Source organism: Talpa occidentalis, unplaced genomic scaffold (assembly GCF_014898055.3).
Source record: "Talpa occidentalis isolate TD23 unplaced genomic scaffold, MPIMG_talOcc4v2.1 talOcc4.5, whole genome shotgun sequence".
In the NCBI taxonomy this organism is placed as follows: domain Eukaryota; kingdom Metazoa; phylum Chordata; class Mammalia; order Eulipotyphla; family Talpidae; genus Talpa; species Talpa occidentalis.
The window spans coordinates 110154572-110177294 of record NW_023604861.1 but is presented as its reverse complement, the minus strand read 5'-3'; the positions used below and the strand labels follow the sequence as shown (position 1 = coordinate 110177294).

Sequence of the window (22723 nt, the reverse complement as noted above, 5' to 3'; positions counted from 1 at the left end):
CATGTTTAATGTTTGATTTTGAGGGCAAGGATCAAATCTACCATTGGATTAGTACACAGTGGACTCAAAACAAAGAGTTTCTAATTTTAACTGACTGACAGCTGAAAAAGAACAACACTTTCATTTTTTTCCCTAACCTTCCCTGGTGGGTTTTTATCACTGACCATTCCAGTTCCCAAAGGCCAACATTTTTCTTTCTAGTTGAAACTTGTCTAGAATTCCAGGTTTTAGCACTCTCCCCAGAAAAGACAAAAGCTCCTCAAGTAGAAGGATGCCTAACTCCAAGACTTACTTGCTTTTGACAAGGAGTTCTCCTTCTCCACAAGCACACTGCTGACTTTTAAGCCCTCTGACTCAAGGTGAGTAAACAAAAAAGATCTTCTCTTGGGTCACCTTAGCACAAAATGGGCAGACTTTATTAATTATTAAGGGAGGTCAAAAGGAAAACTAACACAAAGTTAAAATTAGAAGACTTATATATTATTATTTTTTAATCATTCTAACAAAAGCTCAGCTCCAAGGTCCTCAAGACTTGTCCTATTTCATACTGTATCTACAAAGTCTACACTCTATACCCAAATAAAGACAGCAATTTTTTTTTAATTTTTTGTGTTATTATTATTTTTAATTTTTTATAATTTTTTAAATTTTTTACATCATTTTTCATTTTTAAACAATATTTGTTCCCCCCACCCCCTCAGGTATAGTCCCCATAGAGTTTCCTTCACCAATGCACCTGTGCACCATCACCTCAGTCCCCTGTGCGCCTCCCTCCCTCCCTCTGATCCCTCTCCCTACTCCTCCCCTGCAGTCTCTGATTTATAATTGTCCGTTTTTGCTTTGTTGTGTTTGCATTGTTGTTACTTTTTTACACTGATAAGACAGCAAAATTTTTAAGAATAAATACTCAGGTTCTTATTTCTTGTTCCTGAAGACATGTCAAGTTGAAGAGTGACATTTTATAACTCACTACTCACTTATTCTTTGCCCAATATTTTTTTTTTGCCCAATGTACTTGTCTGTAAAATGATGATAATAGTAGCTCCTAGCTCATAAAGTTGATGTGAGGTTTGAATGAGGCAATCTAGGTAGAGGATTCAGTAAATACTATTTATTAATAGAAAGAGAAAGCATTCAGTAAATACTATTGACTATTATTTCACAAACAAGACTTAACAGATAGGGAGAGAGAAAGAAAAAGGAGTTCAGGTTGGGACAGAGAAGGAAAAATTTCTATTTCAACTCTGCTACCCATGCCACCCCACTAAGACCCCTTCATCTCTTTCTGTTTCCCTTTCTGAAAGATACACCTCTCAGCACAATGACTATCTTAAAGAGCACAGATTTACTCTTTTAATTTCAAATACACTATACTCAACACCATCACAGAAGAGTACATCCTTTATTGTTCTTTCCTACCAGACCAATAGTCTCAATATTTCTCTCAATGTGATATAATCATGCTCATTCTCCCTGCCTATAACTGTTGCACTGCAGTGTCCTGAATCCAAGATGCAAGGCCATCAGTCTCTCTCAGACTTGTTCCTGAAGCGCCTGCAATAGTTATAAAATTGTTCAAACAGATCACAGCTGTGATCTTGATAAACTCCTTTTTCCTCTCTGGGGCTCTATTTCCTCATTTATAGGTAAGTGGGTATGTATGACTAGATGATCTTTGAGGTTTCTTCCAACTCTAACACTCTCTGTTACCAAAATAGAAAGACATTAAGGTTTTGGAAAGTCATCTGGGTTTATTTATTTATTTTTTTTATTTTTTTTTTTTAAATTCTACCCATTTTTTTTTTTTTTTTTTTTTAAGATTTATTTATTTATTTTATTTTATACAAGCACTGGGTACAGTCAGAAGCGCGGGAGGGTGAGAGAATTCACCAGAGCCAGAGCGGGGAGCAGAGCAGGCAGAAGGACCGAAGTACACTGCTGAGGGGAGCAGCAGGCGGCAGGAGAGGTCTGCGCGCCATATGGGACCCTCCTCTGGTGGCCGGGGAGCAGCCGGGGATCGAACCGGCACTGCAGAGGCTGCGGGTAGCTTCACAACCCAGTGCTCAACCATTGCGCCACAGGGGAGGCCCATCTGGGTTTATTTTTAAAAACAAAAAATGGCAATGCTTTATGACCAGCAGTCCCATTATCCAAACATGAAACTGTTAACTCAAAAAATCATATGCTTTACATTGTTTATTGCAGCATTTTTAATAATAGGAAATAACCTAAGTACCCACTGGTAGAGGACTAAATAAAAAAGATGTGACATATTTGAAAAATATAATACCATTTAGCCTAAGAAAAGATAAAACGTTACCATTTATAGCAAAACAAAAGGAGTCAGGGAATTGTGTATGGTAAAGCAAATCAAAATGCAAAGACAAATATTGTATGTTTACATAGTGGACAATTCAACAAAACAAAATATTTACAAAACTGTTGGACACTAGTAAAGGAAAACTTCTGAGATTAAGAGAGAGGGGGAAGGAGAAAGTGTCAGAGAGGAATAGGGATGGGGAAAGACACAGCTGTAAGTAATTGCAAATACCTTAACTTTTCATTGTTTTCTTCCTTGTGCATGTAAAATTGGGTTAGCTTTTTCCCTCATATAGTTATTTTAAGAATTAAATGAGATAGCAGACTTGATAGAAACCACTTGGCACAATGTTTCATATATAGTAAATTTTTACAAAGTATTTGCAATTTATAATAATAATTATCAACTAAAGATATATTATAGCTCTTAGGCCATTCTATGATCAGAGGATTTTCAATACTGTTTCACTCTGGCCTGCTTTTCTTAGTTCTGTGCAAAAAAATAAACAAACAACAAAACTTACTTGGAGTCACAGTAATCATACACCGCAGTATTGGTCTAAGGAAAGGTATATAGATCAGTGAATTAGAATTCAAAGTTAATAGCAAGCTGACCATAGAACTGAGTCATACAGCAAAGAAGGGGATGGGATGGGGTGCAAAAGAAGGGCGGGATGAACACAAGGGAATATGGTGATGGTTTGTGGGTGATACAGTGATGGGAGATATATGGGGACTTCAAGATGTAACAATAAAAATTTAATTAATAAAAAATTTTTAAAAAGAATTGAAAGTTAATATACACATATACTTATGATTAATTGATTCTCAACGAGAGTATCATGGAAATCCAATGGGTAATATAAATAGTCTATTTAGCAAATGGTCCTAGAACAACTAGATTTCCACATACAAAGAATGAAGTTAAACCAAATTCTCATAAAATACACAAAAATTAACACAAAGTGTACCATTATCCTTAATTTAAGGGCTAAAATTATAAAGGTCTCAGAAGAAAACATAGGTGTAAATATTCACCTTTGTGACCTTGAGTTAGGCAATGGCTAAATGAAGAAAAGACAACAACAAAAAAGAAATTTGAATTCATCAAAATTAAAAACATTTGTGCTATAACTGTTATTATGAAGAAACTGAAAAGACAATCCACAGAATGGGAAAAATATTTACAAATCATGTATTTAATAAGGTACTTATATTAAAAAAAGTAAGTCCCTTACATACAACATTGTATCCTATTTATTGCTTAAAAAAACAACATAAAGAACATGTATAATCCATTAATATCTATTACACATATACTCTATATAAGGAACATACAGTGATACAATAACATGATGTAAAAAGAAATACCAGGATGATATTTTGCAATTGGGGAGGCATTGGGCGCAACGAGAAAGTCACATAGTTAGATATAGATTGTTGTTAAGGACTTAGTTTTCATGTTAGATTTTTAGATGTCTATTATATTATTTAGAAATAACTAATAATGATCAGGAGAAAAATGTATTAAATGTAAATGGCTGCTCTAAAATTTATATCTCAAAGAATATTATAGGAGTTTTAAAAACACAATAAAAGAAGATAAAGATAAATTGGTAGAAAAAGAGAAAAAAAGAAAATAAAACATCTCAGAAATGAATGCTATATTAGAAACAACCAAAAATTTGGGGGGGGCGGATTATGATAAAAATTATGCAGAACAGATTAGAGATAAAAAAAAAAATTAGAGAAAAATATCTGAGAAACAGATTGGAGATAAAGACAGAATAAATAAACAAAAATACAAAAATATTATAAAGCTCTGCAAACAAGAGTCAACTGCTTGAAAAATTAAAGGTATTATAGAAATAATATTTAAAGATATATAATAGAAGAAATGTTTCTTGAAATAAATATTGTAGATCAAAAAAAGATACCATGTATTTGGGAGAGCCCAAGATATATCCTATAGAAATTACTCACCTTCAAGAATAGAGTTAAACACATGAGAATCCAAGCAGAAAAGGTAGATTACTTACAAGGAAGAAAGATGTAGGGTAACTTCAGACATCTCCATGGTGATAGTGATAAGCTATTTTGAGAAAGATGGACTACAAATTCCATATCCAGACGTGACAGGCAAAGGCTGCTGGTTACTTCTCCATGTCCTTTCTCTTCTTTCTTAACACAAAGAACCAAAGTTAGACAATTGTCATCAGCTCATAGATTATATGCCTCATAGCCTTGCAATTAAATTTTGGCTCATGAAAAATAAGTAGAACTGTAGCATGCTACTTCAGAGAAGTCTCATTAAAGGTAGTGGCCTATCCTTGACTCCTTTGTTCAATGTGCTGCATGAAATACATATATGATGGCTGGCACTTTAGCAGCCTTCTTGGACCATGAGGACATGGACTATTTAAGAAATGGTAGAGTAGTGAACTGGAATGTTGCAGGTCCATTATGGAAGCTCTGAACTTTTATTATGTAGGGGAACAATAAACTTCCATTTGTTAGTCTCCTGTGTGTATGTGCATTGGGGAAAGGAGAGTCAGTCAAACTTAACTCTAAGTGATTATGCCAGGCAGCTGTACCTCAGATATATAGAAAAGGATCAGGCTTTCTCAAGCTTGGGAAGAAGAAAATTAGATGATGAAGCTCAGCCAGCAAAAGTCAAATTAAAATAATATATGAATAGGGAAGTTATTATAAAAGAATTCATAAAGAAATTTTAGTTTAGTTAAATACAAAGCTAATATTAAATAACTGTGGGAATTAAGGTTTCAGAACAGATTGTAAGTACAAAAATTTAGAGTATGGTGGAAGAGTAAATATGTTGTCATAACATTTTTATGAAAATAATTTAGGAACAATACTTGTAGTTTCACCAATTTCCTTTACAACTTTTAAATGCAAAATTGAAGTTATTATTTTTTGTTTTAAAAGAACATGGGTAGTACAATTTTCATTTTCATCTTGCATATAGAATGTTTTGAAAGATTTTCAACAAATGCCACTTATTGTGGGTCTAAAAGGTAGAATTGATTTTTTTATTTCTGTATTTTAAAAAGGATAATGTATTATTTTGGTTAAGCATGTCAATTTTGTAAAAAAACAAGTTTTTTCCACAAAGGAATTCTCCCCCTTCTGGAAAAAAAATTGTGACCATACCCAAATAAGCACAAATGACTTCCTCTCTACCCAGACATAATTGAACTTATATTTTAACCTTTTAATTTTATTATAATTATGAACAGAGGTAGTGACCTTGTAACAGAGTGGCCCCCAGGAAAGGGGGAATTTCCAGGTTTCCTGCACTACCCAAAGGAGGATGGAGATGAGCAGGGAGAAGAATAAGCTGCAGAGGAGACTGAGGAAGGAAGGAAGCAGGATGGAGAGCCAGAAGGAGACCTGGAGGAGGCACATGGAGCTGAGAGATACATGAAGAAACTGTGCTTGCCTTTTGGTCGTGGACTGGGTGACACAGATGTGGGTGAGAGACCCGCGGGGAGATAACAATGGCGGTTTTTGTCTTGATTTTGATTTTGCTCTTTTCCTCCCAGACTTGTCTGGTTGTTTCTGATCCTTTTTTGTGGGTCCTCACTGGAAGATGCTTTAGACTTGTGGCAGGCTTTGGGGCCTTGCTCTGGGCCAGTCCTGCTTGGGTGTACTTTTACCCATGAGGGGATGGGTAAATTTGGGTGCTTGATTTAGAAACTATATTCTTTGCCTTTCCTATATTGTTTACTAATTGTATTAAAGTTTCTTCCCATTAAAGACTCATATGCTTTGTGTTGATGTGGTAGATAGCAGAACCTATTTAGAGCAGGCAGGCTTGTGGGGTCTGGGTTGCCCCTCTCCCTGCCCTGTAACAACCTTACAGTAGCAACTTTAGAATGAAAATTCAATATCCACACTTCTTGTCATATATCTTTCTGAACACAATACTTCTTTACAATGGTATCCTAATTTTATTTTTGTCAAAGGGAATTTTTAACCTCACAAAAAAGCATTTAAAAATAAAGTAAGTAGGGAATGCTTTATTCTCAGTTCATAGATGGGCAAACAGTGTCCAAGGTAACAGACCTAAATAGTGGCCCATCAGGGACTAGAACTAAAATGTTTTAATTTCCACACCAGATGTTCCCAGAGAAAGATAGTTATGGTTATTTTTCCCTTGTTGAATAAAACTAGTTTTCATGGCAATAAGATAACCAACACAAACCCAACAGAGCCATTGGTTCATAGACTTTTCAGCTTGCAAGGGGCCTTAGAGAGGGTCTTAATGTGAAGGTTTTGCGGAAGGCTTCCGCATCTTCCTCTCCATGCTCAAGCTGGAGCCCAGTTGATGTGCCTCCTGGTCCCCATTTCAGCCCTTGCTGGTTTTTTTTTCTTATCTTATTTACATATTAATGTTCAACATAAGATTCCATTTGAAAAATAGGTGTAGTTTCTACCAAAAATAGGTTTAAAATCACTGATAGTTTAATCTTAAAGAAACAAAGAGGTGATTTAATATAATCACTGCAAAAGTGAAGGAGTTTCAAAAAGTATCAACCAATTCATAGGAATATAAACAATCTTGGACTAAGTTTATTTTGGGACGGTCTGATATCAGGACTAGCTTAGGGGCAACTGCTTTTCTGAATTCACACTTCCCCTTTTTTCTAAACCACTGGCTAACTAATTCAAGTGTGTAGAGTGTACACATCTTATGTGGTCAAGAAACTGTAGATTTGATGCACGAACAATAACTGGAGAAAAATTTCAAATATCTTGCCTTATAATATTTCAAGTTCTAACTTTGAATATTTCCTAACCAGAAGCACTTGTCTACAGGCAAAATGCAGATTCATTCTAAAGGTAGCAGGAATGTTTCTTACTAGATATAAACATCTCTATGCTGCTGAGGTTGATGAGCTAAATGCAAGATGTAGGTAATGTAATAATTTACATTAATCAAGTGCTTTTCCAATTATAATTGACAAAGTAGCATTTGGTCCACTAGGAAGGCTTTAAAATGAGGTACACCCAGCCTTAGATCCATTTTACCACTTAGTAGTTGGAAAGCTTCATATAAACCTACTTAGCCCAACTAATGTACAATTTTATCATCTTTGAAATGGAACTATTGTAAGGAACTATTAAGTGTAATGACACATATTAAGTGCCCAACTCTTAAGTAATTTTAAATTCCCTTCCTCCCTTTAAGATTGAATATAAGTAACATTTTTTATTAATTAGATCCTATTTCAAATAAAAGCTGTACAAGCTGTAATATGTGACATATATAATAAATTATTTTTTAAATGAAGACTCATTTTGCAATTTGAATCATAACCAGTAGTCAGTATTGCTATAAGAAGAACACTGAGTTAATAACTAGATTTTTATTCTCATCTTCATCTTGCCACTTTTAGGTTGAACCATACATATGAAATAGTCATTTTTATAATTCACAAATGATTGAGTAGATTTGTGGTGCTATATTACAATGATCTCTCTGAGATTCAGTTTCTTCATTAGATGAATTTAGATAATTATGTTCATTCATTGATTAAACATTTATCATGTACCTATTATGTGGCAGGCATTTTTTAGGTAATGATGATATTGTAAAGAACATGAGTTGACCTTTGCCTTGTGGAGCTTTAGTCAATAAAGAACACATGTAATAAACAAGCAAATAAGTTTACAAATAACATAATTTTTAGGGAATGATATAATGTTCAAATAAATAGGTAATCTTAGGTTTGTTTCGTTTCATTATTTTTTAAAATCAAAGTAACATTGCATTATAACATTAAGTTTCAGGTGTTCATTGTTGAGAGTCAACATGTACATGTGTATATACTACATTAAGCTAACCACTAAAAGTCCAGAATTATTCCTCATTATATGATTGGCCCCTCTTCCCTAGATTTCCTGTCCCCTTCCCCACCTCCCTTCTGGTAATCACTAGTTTGACTTATAACTAAAAGCCTTTTTGGTTTGTTTAATTAATTTATCTATTTGTTTGTCTTTTTTTATATACCACATTATGAGTGAAATCTTACAGTGTTTGTCTTTCTCTGCCTGACTTATTTCACTAAGCATAATTCTCTCTCTGTTCATTCTTCTTGCAAACGGCAAGATTTCATCTTTTTTAAATAGCGGAATAATATTCCATTGTGCATATATACTACAGGTTTGCTTCACCTTAAAATGATAATATTATGGGTTTTGTAGTAAATTATTTTCTTTTCTTACCGAATTAGTTTAACACAAAATATGTTTATAGATAAATTAGTACTTTTTAAAAATAAAAGGAGTACTACAACTGTAGAAGATCTGAAAGGGAATCTAAAATCTCAAGTAAAGGATTTAGGGGATTAGATGAGGAGATAGGCTTGGTTGTTGCATGTAAGAGTCAGAAAAACTAAGTAATGGCTTTAAGACTAGGGGGTTTATTTTTCTCATGAATCAGAAAATACAAATCCAGTGGCCCCAGAGCTAGTATGGCACCATAGTGCTTGCAGACAGGCAGCACTCGGGCTTCACCACAGGCTTTGTTCCTCATGTTGTTGCTTCACAGTTACCAGATGGTAGGTGGAAACTCAGGTAGAAAGATGGGAAAGATCAGAAGGTAAAACTTAATTTGCCAGCTTAGTTTGCCTCTTTTTAAAGAGTTTCCCAGAAGGATCACCCAGCATTTCCCATTTGTAATTCATTAGTTGGGACAGGACCACCCCTAAATTTTTCAGCTGAGTTTATGGCTACCCTAAACAAAAGCACGATTACATTAGTAAGGAGAAACGTGAAAATGAATGCTGTTATAGCACTAGCAGTCCACAGCAGAGAAATGTGCCAAAATTCACTAAGAAATATAATTCTGAACATCTGTGAAAGAAGCATTTCCCAAGGACAATAATTACTAAGAGAAAACTCTGACATGAATCTCCTTATAAAGTAAATACTGTTTGGCATACAAATGATCTTCAATTCCCTTCTCCAAACTCTACTTCCAGTGGATCTAGTTGAGTAAGTTCCACTGTTTGGCATTTACTAAAGTAAAGCCCATCTGTAATATTGATGCCAGGGCTTGGTTTGAATAAATATGCAAGCAGTCCATTTATCTTAAATGATTTTCTGTTTTCTCTCTTCAACAAAAGATTTATGAAGATATAACTAACAAGACCACATGATGCAATGAATAGCTAAAGGGATTATTTTGGAAGAACAGAAAAGTGAAGAAAACAAAATCCAAGGGGGCTATAGGTATACCTGGATACAGAGGTACCTAGGATTATTATTCAAAAGAGTGAATGTCTCTTACCATCTGAATTCTAGAAATCAAAATATCTGTATAAAGCCTGCAAAAATATATACCAAATTTCACTATTCAAACAAAAAATTATAGTGAATACATGAGTATACACCAAGAAAAGTGTTGGGGATGGGTGAATGCTGATGGTTTTGTAGGTATCCTTTGCCCTAATCTTCAGAGAAGTTCTGGAACAGGAAATGAGATTCCAGAAGGGGAACACAGTCCCAGTAAATGTTTCTATAAACATCACACCTGCATGAAGCCGTGGAAGCCAAAGAACCGGTTGATCACCAGGCCAGTGGCTAAAAAAGGATGTAAAGCTGTGAAGTGTCACTGGAGAGGCATCAGGTCAACACCTACAGCTTCTGAAATAGACTTTCTTGGGTTAAAGGCTGGAATAGATATTGTTAACAGGTTTCTAGGTAACTCTATGGACACTAAAATATCAAGAAGCACAACTTTAAATTGGTGTATCTCAAATGCTCATCCATAGGCCTGATACCTCACAATCCCTTTGGGAGTTTTACAAAAAAGTAATGAATAGCAGAAAATTTTAAATTGTTTTCCAGGAAAAAAAAACAAAACAAAAAACCTACCTTAGAATGTAGGTATTTAGCATAGACTCTTAAGAACAGATCCAGTATTTTATGAGGCAGGTAGAACTAGTGATTTGCTTCTAACAAATATAATACAGCAAAGATGATGGCATATCACATCCAAGATTAGGTTAGAAAGACAGTGGCTTCTGTCGCTTCCCCTTTCTTGCTCTTGTTTGCTCACCCTAAGGGAAGTCTACTACCATTTTTTGAACTCCCTGTGGAGAGGCCCTTGGGGCAAGAAATTGAGGGAGGCCCCTGGCCAATGTGCACTGAGGAACTGAAGCCTTCAGACAATATCCCAAAAGGAACTGAATCTGCCAACAACTGCTGAGTGAGCCTGAAAGCAAACGAATCAACAGCACCCCTTGACTGATGCCTTGTACTAGCCTTTCAGAACAGGGCACTCAGTTAAGCTGCACCTTTATTCCTGATCTACAGAAACTCTAAAATAATAAGTATTTGTTGTTTTAAGCCCCTAAGTTTTGGGATAATTTGTTTCCCAACAAAGATAATTTACATAGGTATGCTTCAGGCAAAAATTTTTTTTTTTTTTTATAGAGGCATGTTTTATTTATTTATTTGTTTGTTTGTTTGTTTTGTTTATACATGCACTGGGTACAGTCAGAAGCGCGGGAGGGTGAGAGAATTCACCAGAGCCAGAGCGGGGAGCAGAGCAGGCAGAAGGACCGAAGTACACTGCTGAGGGGAGCAGCGGGCGGCAGGAGAGGTCTGCGCGCCATGTGGGACCCTCCTCCGGTGGCCGGGGAGCAGCTGGGGATCGAACCGGCGCCGCAGAGGCCGCGGGCAGCTTCGCAACCCAGCGCTCAACCGCTGCGCCACCGGGGAGGCCCTTCAGGCAAAAATATTTATAGCTCTTAGCATTTTGGTTTATAAAAGAATGTCTTGGTCATATGGGATTTCCTTTCATATACATGGTATACCTTATTCCTTGATATTGTCAACAAATGAATTCACTATGCAATACAAAGATTGACAAATTAGGGGTCAAGCTTGTCAGAAAGCAAATGTAACTCTTTAACACCGAGTTAAGTATCTACTAAATACCACTAGAACTGAATTGATAGATCAGAGTCTGTAGACTGAGAATCCTGAAAGATAGAAAAATCCACTTGATCTAATAGGCTGGTAGTTCTCGAATCCCCTGGAGGGCTTATGAAACCATACATTTCTGGGGTCCATCTTCAGAGTTTCTGATTTTGTATGCCTGTGGTGAGGACAAAAAAATTACATTTCTAAGACATTCCAATTGATTTTGATACTGTTGGTCCAGGGACCACACTTTGAAAATCACTCTAATAGATTATAGTATCTATATTTCCTATTGGGGAAATGACTTGAGAATAGTGCTCGAAGACAACTCTTAATGTATCAAGGAATAGCAAGACTGATGGGAATAACTTGGGGCAATTATAAGGCTCTTGCTGAAGTAATTAAGTGTTGGTATTGGGGAGTAAGGGGCTTCACAAGCAAGGGCAATTAAAAAAAGGAAATATTGAAAGGACTCACTAACTTTATCACTTCACTTCCAAATATTGCAGTTTAAATAGTCATTCTGGATACAGAAAGAGAAAATCAAATTACTATCATTTTTATTGTAATAGACATGCAATCAGGTTCACCTGGCATCAATAGAAGACACCAAGTATACCATTCAGCATGGATCCAAGAAGTCAGGAGCTCTGACCTGTATTTATCACTATTATCAACTCTACAGTTCTGTTTACCTGAAAAAAAAAATCTTTGGAGTTCCAGGTATCCCTGACTTCTTCCAGGATTATTCACTAGAATTCTTGAAAGCCATTCAAACCCTTCAGATTTGTGCTTGACCTGATTTACACTGTTACAGAACACTGGGATCATCTTTCCTTATTGGCATCATTGTTCTACTTTTAAGTTGAAAATGATTCAGTCAAAAGAGTATATGATTATATTTATTCATGAGCTGTTTTTGAAATGCATTTAATTTCTGCAGGTTCTAGAGACAGTGGTGTTACTAGAATGCTTCCCAAACACACAGACCGGGGGTGGGAGGGGGGGTATTGAATTCCAGGTGTGTGGCATTAGTTAACAGAAACCATAGAAATGAGATGGTGGTGGGACAGTGCACAAAGAAGACCTTTTCATCTGCACCTTGGCATGGGCCCCTAAAGACGTATTTACCTATGCATTTTCCTTGTAATTTCTTGAGAATGGTTCAAGAATTCTGATTTAACTAAGATAATGTCTAAGTGACTATTTTAGATGTGGGATTTTTTTTTTTTTTCTATTTGAGATACTGGCTACCTTCCAACATTTTCTAATCCCAAAACTATGCCTCCAGGACAGGCAGCATCAAAGCACTATCCAAAGACATCCATAACCGATTTATAGAGAAGGGACGGGTAAAGCATCTTGAGCGCTGAAGGGATGTAAATTTACCCACCAGGAGATTTTAGCCCAGCAAGGGGAAAGGCACTTATGAACAAATGAACAAAAAGGCTGATATAAATAAAGTTTCAGGACCAAAATAAAACATTCCAAATGGAAAATCACACATTGAAATTTTTTAATACAATTAACATAACGTTAATTTCCAGTACTATCAGTAGTTGTTTCCATAACAGAAGTAAGTAGAGACTGTAGGAAAAGTGAGCAAAAACAGAAGGAATGCTTTTCTGCCTACCTTTCCCCTGATTTACTTATTAAACTTATTTCTTTAGTAAAAGTTTTAATAAGAAAGAGCTCTGGTTTCCTCAGTCTCTTCTCGGCCTTGCCAATTCAACACAGAGCTTAAGGCTGGACACCCACATGTTTGTGCAACTATGGCAAAGCACCCACCTAGATACATACAGCAATTACCATGATTTTGTTTTGTTTAGTTTTTTACCTTACCACTTCTATTAAAACCACTATTTAAAAGTGCTAACAGGTATACTTTCAAGCTGAATTGGTATAATTTCTTTAAATTGTAGTATAAAATGCTTTTAAACTTAGATTTTAGGGAGTATTTACTGACAAAATCACTCTATAGGGTTGGTTCTCATCCCATTATTCAGTTAGGCTAATGTTAATATGTCTCCATCCTAACTGCAAGTTCTCGTGTTAACCTGCTCCAGATGCCTCTATTCAGTTTCTCTGGGTCAACCTTCTCTGCAAGCTTTAAAAATTACAAAATGACCAGAAGCTTCCAAATCATCTATTGCCCTGGTCTTTTAAATTCTTAGACTGTCCATTTTCTCACATTCATTAGACACTCAGTTCATGGCAACCCAAACCCACAAGTATACTCATTCCTACAGGGTTGTTTACATCTGCTTTGAAGGTCTTTTCAGTTAACCTTTTTCCTGACCCACCCTACAATTTCCTCTGGTTTGTTATTTGACAGACTATCCAAATACTTTACCTAAGTCATTTGCTTCCTTCCTATTTAGAGTTTTTTACTGCTATCACCAGACTCTTTTCCTGAGCAAGGATCAAGGTTTTTTTTCAGACTGGGCTCTGTGGCATATGGTCTCATTTAATACCTCTAAGTGAAATCCTGCTTTTTGAACTGCTTGTTGGGGGACTGGAGTAGGTATATAAGTTATAAATTCAGCTGTAGATGCATGACATAATTAATTGTGAGCACTGAGAGTAACTACTTTTAAAGCTAATAAAACATTTCAAGGGAAGGGCCTTCCAGGCCTGTTATAATTAACAGGTAAGTGGCATTTATTTCAATTAGCATGTCAATTGTTTCTGTCAAGAGTTCATTCTCTAAAATAGTTTCATTATTTCCCTACAAAAACTCATTTTAGTCCTTTTTTTAAATAAATCTTATCCTCATGGTTAACACAAAGACTAAAACAAAAGATTACAAACTCCGAATTACTGGATTCTGAATCTAAGGGCTGGGGGCATCCTTTAGGCTTGCCCAAGGCAGACGTTAGTGTGCATTTTAATTTTCCCAAGGAGCATTAAACACTCTTCCATTTTCTTCCCCTAAAGCATATCTAAAGTCATCATTATTACTCCTTTCTCTAGGCCCTGGAGTCTACTTAATAATTGCCTGTTCCTCACCTGGAAAGTTCCCAGGGTTAGTGCAGGTATTTTTATACCTAAAATGCACCAATTTCTCAAGTCAAACTTGCTGAAGTTTTCCAATGTGAAAACAGCACCAAGAAGTGTTTTGAAATTGCCAGATGAAGGAACAGGGAACATTACAATTGACTCTGAGTCAAATCAGTAATGAATTTGGAAGATAGTTGGATAGTCTGAAATAAAACCTATGTGATGAAATAGGCTGCTTAGTTTGGATGATATGAACACCCCGTCACCCCCCACACACATATTCTGGATTTGATAATAATAGAAATACAAATTGAAAAAGCCACCTTTGAACTCCTATGACAATAAGGTCTGAATGTGGACCAGATGGTAGAAGACAGCTCATCACTAATTATAATCTATATTATAGATCAAATTAGTGGAATGGTTTTACAGGTCAATGGAAATTACTCAAAATCAGGTGGGGGAGAGACAGATTAAGCCCACCATTCTCTACTCTATCAGTAAAGTTACATTCTTTAATTTCTAAAATTTTTCATTTTTAATGAATATTCTACTGAAATATAAATATTTCTTGAAGGGGTTATACCAATCTTTTACCAGATGAGATATCAGACATAGTTATATTTTAGCAGAGTTTATACAAATGTAAAATAGGCCAGAGAGAAAATGGAAAGCTGAGGCTGATGAGGAAGGAAGGAAGATATCAAAACAAATTTTATTAACTTCCAAAACAGCCTTTTTGAGGACTTCCATAATTCTGCTTTTAATTACCCCTGCTGACTATCTCTGGATCAAGGTTTCACAACTTGGATTTTATCACTTGCTTGCCTTCAATCCAAGTCATTTACATCTTATTTCCATCAGTAAATGAACCCATTTTCTTTAACTTTCTAAAAGTGTTCAACTCTAATTTTCATCTGGACTCTCATCTACACAGAAAAGTGCAACAGAAGCCCCTGTTTTTCATTTCTTTTTTCCTAAGAATCAATGATATCAAAACTACCACTATATACCAAAAGGCTAAAGATAAATATTTTGAAAATAACAAAGGATAAGGAAGGACCCATTTAAAAATTTCTTATTGCCATTTTAAAATGTATAGTCCTGCTACTAAATGAATGAACAGACCAAATGAACCCTAAATAGGTGAACTATTGATATAAAGGAAGGAAATTATAAATACAAACTGTGGCCACATGACAAGTTGCAGAAACATGGGCTATAACAATCACCCATACTTTCTTGCTAACATACACATATTATAAATAATAACTAGTACCCACTTCACCTCTTCTCCCCAAAACTTTCTTACTCCTTTATATAAATATATATAATTTAGTATGTAGTGCATAAAATATCCAGGAGAGACAGTTACTGAACTAAAAGAATGAATAGTACCCCAAGAAGGGTCCAAGGAGGGAAACTTTAAAATTTTCCCTTTCAGAAGGATACTAAGCATGTTTTCATTTGTTTAAAAGATCATTGTGTTCTGTTAGGTGAAAGCATGTTCAAAATGCTATTGAGTTTAGAAATTTAAGTACATGTAGAGAGTATATTTAGATGTTGAGTGGTTGAAGGGGTGGACTGTGATGACATTGTGAGTCACTTTTAGCACCTATTTCAAACTCCTTACAGAGGGCTTTCCTGTACTGTGGAAGCTAGAGTTAAAAAGTACGTTTCTGATTTCTTGACTTGTAAGTTAAGATAGGAAATTGAATACACACACCCAAATTTGCTTCCTTTTAAAGGCCTACAAAAAGAACAACAAAAAGATTTATTTTTTAAAAAAGACATAACTGGGCCTCCCTGGTGGCACAGGCGATTGAGTGCCACACTGTGAAGCTGTCTGCAGCCTCTGCAGCATGGGTTTGATCCTGGCCGGCTGGCAAGAATCCCACATGGTGCAGCAGACCTCTCCTGTCTTGCCGCTGCTTCCCTCAGCAGTGTATTTGGTCAGTCTGCCTGTTCTGTTCCCTGCTCTGTCTCTGGTGAATCCTCTCATCCTCCCGTGCATCTGGCCTGTACCCCAGTTCTTGTATAAATAAATAAGTCTAAAAAAAAAAAAGCAAGAGAAACAAACTATTATACATGACAGGCTCTTCAAAAGGTTTAAGAACTTGTTGTATCAGGTAATACTGGCACTGGGGTGAAGGAGGATCATGCTAAAATAAGAAGATTGGGTGAAAGCTTTCTGAGAAGCAGATAGGTACTTAGAACTTTTTTTCCCCATTCCACACTGCTGTGTAACTGTCCTCCTTTACCCTAGAAGAGTCAGGGAATTTATCTCCTACAGAGGTAGAAGAGGGTGACAGCACTGGGGAATGCCAGGCCCCATTGAGGACTAGGTGCTATACCAACAAATGGTCTACCGTTATGTCCCAAAGGTAAGTATCTGGATTGGTAAGTCCCACACACATGCTCAAACATTATAGTGTTTTTATATTTAATAGATTTTTTTTGAGGTATAATTTATGCACAGATCTTAAATGTGCAGTTTGAACACTTTTAGCAAATGCACACCTATGCATTTGTATAGGAGATGCAACATTTCCAACACCCCAGAAAATTAGTTCCTCACTTTAAAACCAGAACAGATAATCAAAGATTTCCAGATATCTGGTAAAGATGATGAGGTTTTTGGAGTGCTGGGTCCTTGGGTTCACTCTGGGAAAGGTTTCACCAGAGCTCCCATTTTGGTGACCCGCGGCAAGTTCCTCCACGAAACAGAGACTGTAGTTATATTTAAAGAGCAGGTTTATTAGAAAAGGGATAAGACAGTAAAAGACAATTGCATAGACACAAGTGGGCATGAAGAGCAGCCCCGAAAAGGACAGTTTTGCTGAGAGGCCTGCATGGTTGCAGACAGGCAGCCTTGAGGAGAGCTGCCTCCCCTGAACGAGGTCAGTGAAGAGAAGTCCCGGCATGGTACAGGTCATGGGCAGGCAGGGAGGGTGCTGCCCTGCAGAAGAGAGAGTTGGTGAAAAGAAGCACCTGCATAGTCACAGGTGGGCAGTGGGAGTGCTGCCCAGAAGCTGTACAGATCCCTGCTCTGTACTGCAGGGATATAGTTCTTTTCTGTTTGGGAGTGGCCTGTTTATTGCTGATTTTGGATAACTTGGCAAAACCAGGAAGGGATCAGAGATGCCAGGGTGGGCCCAATCTCAATATCTTTACCCTCAGGTCTGTGCTCCACTCCCTATAGCAGTCTGATCCTGCTTGGGTCTCATGCCTTGTGATAAAGCACTGGTGCGTAAGGGACATGACCTCTACAGCTAGGTTAATGGTCATGTTATTTCCCTCTACCCCCACCTCCTTGTGTGTCAGGTCTGGTTTTGGGGCACCTCCTTTCTAGTCTTTCTATTCTTGTCCTTCATCATTGACACTAACATAGAAGGCCCATGGAAAATAAAGGCTAAAGTGAACAAATAGAAAAAAGCAACTTAGAGGAAAGGGCCCTTTTAGGAAAAATAAAACATAAAGTTTAAAAAACTGTATTAATGTCATTAGGGAGATGAGAGAATTCTGCACAATGAATGCTGTGAAAGATAGGTGACAAAAAAAAAAAAAAAAGAGCTCTCAGAAATCAAAAACATGAAAATAACAATGAAAAAACTTAGTAGAAATTTTCTAAGATGAAGTTAGGAAAATTTCCCAGAAAAATTAGCAGAGACCAAAATAAGGAAAATAGGAAAGAAATGATCTTGGAGCCCAAGTCAGACTCCATTTAGACAACTCCATCTAAATAACAGAGGGGAAGAAAGCAGCAATGAATAACTCAAGAGAATATCCAGGGATTCCAGAATGAAAGTACTTATTGGATACTCAAGAGAATGCAAGAAAACTAGACTCACACAGAAGCATATAGTTATGATATTTCATAGGGAACGAAGAGGAAATTCTACAAAATTCCCAAACTAGTCACATAGCAAGAATCAAAGGGTTTCAAATTTCTCAACAACAGCTCTCGAAATTAGAAGTCTATGAAACAAAACCTTCAAAACTCTGAAGGAAAAATATTCCTAATCTAAAATTCTATATTCAGTCACTATCAATCAAGCACGAAGGCAGAATAAAAACATTTTCAGACATCCAAGATTTCAAGAAATGTACTTACCACATACCGTTTTTCAGAAAACTGCTGGAGAATATGCTCCATCAAATGAAAGGAATAAACTAAGAAAGGATACATGGACCACAAGACACAGGAGATTCAACAGAGAGACAAAGGGAATCTGTCAGATTATGGAAAAGACGGACGCTCAGATGACAACTCCACACAAAACAGATCCTGTTAGAAAATCTGAGGTCATGGGCCTCCCTGGTGGTACAGCGGGTTGAGCGCAGAGCTGTGAAGCTGTCCGCAGCCTCTGCAGCGTGGATTCGATTCCTAGATGGCCAGGGAGAAACCCACATGGCGCAGCAGACCTCTCCTGCCTTGCCCGCTGCTCCGCTCAGCAGTATCTCCACTCAGGAGGGTCAGCCTGCCTGTTCTGCTTCCCACTCTGTCTCTGGTGAATTCTCTTACCCTCCCGCGCCTCTGACTGTACCCCAGTTCTTGTATAAATAAATAAATCTTAAAAAAAAAAATCTGAGGTCAAGGACTCCTGCATCCATTGCTGTCCCTGCATGCAGAGTAACTACATAGACATAGTGAAACCCCACACATGCACAATAAATATAAAATTAGTGAAAGAACAATAATTGGGTGTCTCCCATACAAGGAAACATGAGATCTCTCTACGTCTTTGCAAAAATCTCCTATTCCTTTATACTAAAGCAGAAAAAGTTAAAATCTACACAACGAAGAGAAATTCTAAAATATTAATTTATATGTTTATTTGCTGTGTGTGGGTGTAGATGTGTATGGATGCTTATATGTGCTTCTGTATGCATAGAGCATCTGTGGATGGGTTATGAAGAGGATATGAAGGAAATCTACTTTCCACTATTTTTCCTGTTTGCTCCTTTTTGTCTTTTTACCCTGTGTATGTATTAGCTATCCAGAAGAAATGAACATGACAAAATATTTTTTTCTTTAAAAATTTATAGACAAGGGCCTCCCGGTGGCACAGCAGTTAAGTGCTGGGCTGCGAAACTGCCCGCAGCCTCTGCAGCGCCGGTTCAATCCTGTGCCGCTGGTGAGGGTCCCATGTGGCGTGCAGACCTCTCCTGCCGCGCCTGCTGCTCCCCTCAGCAGTGTACTTCGTCAGTCTGCCTGTTCTGTTCCCCGCTCTGGCTCTGGTGAATTCTCTCACCCTCCCGCACTTCTGACTGTACCCAGTGCTTGTATAAATAAATAAATCTTTAAAAAATAAAAATAAAAAAATAAAAATTTACAGACAACATTGAGTACTTCTTATTTTAGGATACTATGGATATAATTGCACACATATAAATTATATAATTCAACATCATTCACTGCAGCATTATGATAGCAGAGGACTGGATACTGCCTAAATGTCCTCAGACAGGCATGGTAAGATAAATGATGCACATACATACTGTAGAATGCTTTGCAGCCATTGAAAAAGATAAAGCATTAAAATTCATTATGTATTGATAAAGAGTAATAGCCAAGATATTCTACTGAATGAAAAAGAGAAGTTGCAGAAGAGAGAGTATAACTTGCTATAAAAATAGCCCCTACAAACTAAGTCAGATTACCTTGTTATATGTAGTCTTTATATTCTGTGTTTTGCTTTGTCATACTTTCATCAATAATAACTAATGATTACCAGTGTTAATAATAATAAAACTTCACATTCTCATACCCCTTGAAGTCAGTTCAAGGTGTGAGATAGTGCAAATTTAGTGCATTATTTTAGATTTGGAAAGCAGGAGCAGGCACCACTGTCTTGTATTCTTAGCTATTACTGCTGACTGTCATGGTCTTGGAATTATTGGGGCTTTCTACACAGTGTGCTAGTGTCCAGAGATTAGTTTCATTAGATTGATATTAGATGTTAAAAGGCAGTTGCAGTAGAAGCTTTCTGATCCCTGGATCACAGGGTTAGGGGTATGTCCTTAAACTCAACACTTCCAGAGGGGGTTCCCAGTTCCCCACCTTCCTGACTGTGCCACCCCTCTGGCAGGATAGTTTAGTGGTCATGTTCCGGGGTCATTTGAAAGGATCCAACCTATTACACTACCATCAGCCTTCCCAACAATTCGGTAAGCATCAGAAACACTGTATTAAATGTTTTTCTGCTTAAAATATTAGTCTTTCTCCTTAAGGAAAAGGTTCATGATCTCAGTTTAACACAAGCTAAAAATATAATCAAAGGAATTTTTCTTGACTTTTCAAGTGTAGGTTAACTAAAGACAAATGCCATTGGTGGATAAAAATGAAGACTTCTCCAAGCAAAAGATGTTTTCTCTTTCTGGAAAGCTGATTAAGACAGCAGTTTTGTATTAGCAGTAAATCTTGTACAGAGGAATCTATAAAATTGTATATATGGGTGCATCCTGTGGAGAAAAAAATAGGCAGAATGATTTGTTTATTGCAACTGAACTTTAACTGATATAATAGATGATATCAACTTTTAACATAGAGAGACTGCCAGCCTTATTTCAGAATTACTAAGGGGATTTGCTTTATTTATATTTATTCCGTATACTGGATGCTACCAAAGTGAGTGAGTGTTAAGGAGCTTAAAGTGAAGAATTATCTGAGATTTTCTTTTGATGTGCTAACAACTTCTGACACATCAAAACATACACAGCAAATTAGGGGAAGTATTTTAGCTTTGTTTTTAAAGTTTATCCAGCACATAGAATAAGTGAATGAATAGGTATTAATTAATAAATTAACATTAATAAACCAATATTTTATTTTTTTAAGACTTTATTTATTTATATAAGAACTGGGATACAGGTCAGAGGTAAGGGAGGGTGAGAGAATTCATCAGAGACAGAGCAGGGAGCAGAATAGGCAGCGGATCGGATCGTAGACACTGCTGAGGGTAGCATCAGGCGAGGCAGGAGAGGTCTGCCGTGCCACGTGGGTTTCTCCGTGGCTGGCCCGGAATCGAACCCACACTGCAGAGGCTGCAGACAGCTTTACAGCATGACACTCAACCTGCTGCGCCACTTGGGAGACCCTACTTTTTTATTTTTATTTTTTTTTATTTTTAATCTGCCATGAGTGGCAGATAGGTGGAAACTGACTCTACTCTCTAAGAAATGTTTGGTGACATTGATGAGGAGGTATGTTAGAAACTACTGGGTGATTCCAGGTTTCCCTCTTGACTCAGCATGAAATGATTCTCAACAGACTGGAGAACCCATTAAAACATCTCCTGGCTCATAACAATAACAGATATATTACCTTTGGATCATGGTGACAATGTAGGAGAGTATGACAATTCTGAATTTTGTCTCATTACATTGCTTGCAATGTGAATTTGATAGTGAGTAGGTAAAAGTGAGTAGGTAAAAGTGGTATATGAAAAATGATAGTCTTTGAGTACCATTGAGTACACATTTGATACATTTGTTTCTGAAGCAGTTTTTTGTGTTTACATTTAAGCCAGAGACATTTTTGTGTGTGCTTTTAGGAGAGAAACATTTGGAGATAGTGGTGGATAAGAGGGCAGGTGACTGAGAAGTCACAACTCTCAGCAAATGCAGCACAAAAATTTATAATTTTCTGGCAGAGAACAATCAGTAACAAGTAGCATATACTAAGTTTTCAAAGATTTATGCAGTATTATTGAGATCACTTTGGAAAGCAGAGTAAGAATTGCTTTGACTTTCAGGTTTATGAAAGACTATTTTGGAGTCTTTCAATTCTTGACCATATGTGAATTATCCACTTGGTGGATTACTGTTTCCTTGAAATTCAGCCAGCATAACCTCAAGTGACCTGTTCTGCCTAAGCTATATTTAGGAAACACTTATTTAAACACAGACTACACAAAACCTCATGGGGTGAATATGTCTGAGATTAAAAAATAAATATATAATAGAAAATATTTCTAAAACTAGAAGGACAGGATTTTTGATCATCCAAAGTTTTAGAATTAAAATTATTTAGAGCAAGCAGGGCCCTTAAAGACTTCTTGTCCATTAGCTTCATTTCATAGGTGAGAAGACAGATGAGGTTTACTGACCTGCCCAGCATCACAGTTAATTAGGAAATTTAAATGTTTAAATCATAGCTTCCCTTTCATTAGCCTACACATAAGTTTTGGGAAATATTTTTAGAATTGTCTGTGATATGGGGGAAATGATCTACACTAAAGCTCCCTAAGAGCAGAGCTAGATTATAAGGGTGATGGGATGATGGGGTGATGAAAGCAAAAGGGTATGTGACTGGGGGATGGACCTCTTATTCAACATAACAGCAAATTTGGGGTAGTGGGAAAGAGTATTCATTTTTTAAAAAATAGAATAAAATTATTAATATCTTATTCCTTGGCTTTCAGTAGCATCAAATTCTATATGCATA

At 36.7% G+C, this 22723-nt stretch overlaps 1 long non-coding RNA gene across 1 annotated transcript in view; it reads right to left on the bottom strand.

Annotated features, from left to right (window-relative positions):
* Positions 1 to 2056: 2056 nt before the first annotated feature.
* LOC119259322 (uncharacterized) overlaps positions 2057 to 22723 on the bottom strand; it is a 56383-nt gene continuing 35716 nt past the window's right edge. Inside the window, exons 3-6 of the long non-coding RNA XR_005128428.2 lie at positions 4359 to 4500; positions 3358 to 3383; positions 2844 to 2878; positions 2057 to 2092 (exon numbers count right to left, since the gene is read on the bottom strand). This is a non-coding gene — a long non-coding RNA (uncharacterized LOC119259322). The remainder of the gene's footprint in view (positions 2093 to 2843; positions 2879 to 3357; positions 3384 to 4358; positions 4501 to 22723) is intronic.